Here is a 1,891-nt window from a genome sequence, read left to right as displayed (position 1 = left end):
CCATATATGTGTAATATTTATAATGTTCAATTTAACATTGTTTCAAGCTCTGAGTATTTCAGGAACATTTTCAAAAGCTAAGTTGAAAAAGTTACCCTTTGGGAATAGCTGCTATTTTGATTTCCCCTTTGGTTGATAATGGTTTAGATTTTCAAATATATAGATATATCTAATACAAAGGAAATACCTAAAGCATTTAAAAAAATATAAATAAATAATTAAATTTTAATATTTAGGTAATATTATGGACATACTAGAATTTAAAAAAAAATTGTCATAAATTCTATAAAATGATAAAGTAGTATTATCTATACAGTGATATAAAATCTTTAAACATATATTTTTTTAAATTTGGTTTGATTTACCAGAAATCCGGTTGGTTAAAATATAATGGTATTGAAATATAAAACAAAAAAATTATTTAGAATACATATTTATTTAAGAATTCAGATAACCATAAAAATACAAAATAGTATTAAAATACTTTTATTGGAATATTTTACGAGATTGGCAGAGTCCATTAAGAATCAGTCGGTCATCGAATATCGGTCGCAATTTTATTTTTTGTTGAGTGTTCGACGTATTGATAAATTGTTCGTTCTACCTACTTCATTGAATAGGTTTATTTACGATGCCTTAATTAAAGTCTGTACTCTTGTCTCACGTTTCTTTAGNGTTTCTTTAGTTAAAAGAATCGTATAAATTGTTAACCATATCACATCTTTGTAGTGATTATTATTAATTTTTTTTTTTTGATAAACCAGTGTAATAAACGGTCACGACTCTTTACAACCTTAACATCTATTTAGTTTATCTCCTTTAACTGGGTCATCTCCGTCCTACAAACACTTCCCTATCTACTGGATACATATTACACATTATTTATAAAGTTGCATTTTTAGCTTATTTACGATTATAATCTTGTATATTCTGTAGTTAAAAGCAAATTTCATTCAAATAATATACAATTATTTATTACTTACTGACTAATTTATAAAATAATTTATTGTGCTCACTTTTAGCAAAAATTGTATTTAAGATTCGTCCGTAGTTATTATTTTGATAAACTCATCAATTAATTTAATTATTCTTCCAGTAGTATCATTAACCAATTTTGGATTCATTATAATGGAAGCTCCTTTAATGTACGAATCAATTTACTCTCAATTACTAGAATAAGAATGTTAAAAATTATTTGGAATTTTAAATCTCGTAAGTAACTTGTTGGATTTTTCATCGAAAAGCTTAAGTAAATTATCATTATATCATTAATTATCATTTTCTAGAAATATTTCTACATTGGCCTTTTTCAATAATCACTTTTTTGTTGAATAATCTTCATAAACTTCCAAATTTTCGTCTTGAATTGTCCTTGTTAACAATCAAGTTTTTGGTTTTATAATTTATTCTATTATCGAATAATGAAAAAAATACATACTCTTTATTTAAATAAAATAAATGGTTAATAATTTTACCTACAGTTATGTTTGATATATTTTTAATAATTTTTCTATTATTGTGCAGCTGTCTTAGAAACTATACATCATTCAGAGGGTCTTCATTAGTTGTAAAAGACAAAAAATAGTATTTAGCACAAAATTAAAAAGAATTCTTATTAAAATATTTAAAATAATCTAAATCGTTTTAGTATAAATTATAATAAAGACATTTTTTTCTTTTTTTGTAAAATTGAGGAATTAATATATGTGTTTATGTTAACAAATAAGACTTTGTGAGAATGAATCACCTTTCCACGGCTTAACAATTTTTTTTTTTTATGAAAAACACATGATCTATTATTTCTATCTATCACTACGTAGCAATAACACATACAAACAAACAACAAATAAACTATAAAATGTATTTCAATACCAATACCTGTACACATTTC

General features: G+C 23.7%; 1 long non-coding RNA gene across 1 annotated transcript; it reads right to left on the bottom strand.

Annotated features, from left to right (window-relative positions):
• Nucleotides 1-722: 722 nt before the first annotated feature.
• LOC126909742 (uncharacterized) lies at nucleotides 723-1,466 on the bottom strand. Its single transcript, XR_007705099.1, has 2 exons — nucleotides 1,017-1,466; nucleotides 723-930 (listed from the first exon to the last, which is right to left on the bottom strand). It is a non-coding gene; the product is annotated as an uncharacterized LOC126909742 (long non-coding RNA).
• Between the last annotated feature and the right edge of the window lie 425 nt (nucleotides 1,467-1,891).

This window comes from Daktulosphaira vitifoliae, unplaced genomic scaffold (assembly GCF_025091365.1).
Source record: "Daktulosphaira vitifoliae isolate Bord-2020 unplaced genomic scaffold, ASM2509136v1 Scaffold_1101, whole genome shotgun sequence".
Lineage (NCBI taxonomy): Eukaryota > Metazoa > Arthropoda > Insecta > Hemiptera > Phylloxeridae > Daktulosphaira > Daktulosphaira vitifoliae.
Note: the sequence above shows the minus strand (reverse complement) of the source record. Positions and strands in the feature narration are given on the sequence as shown.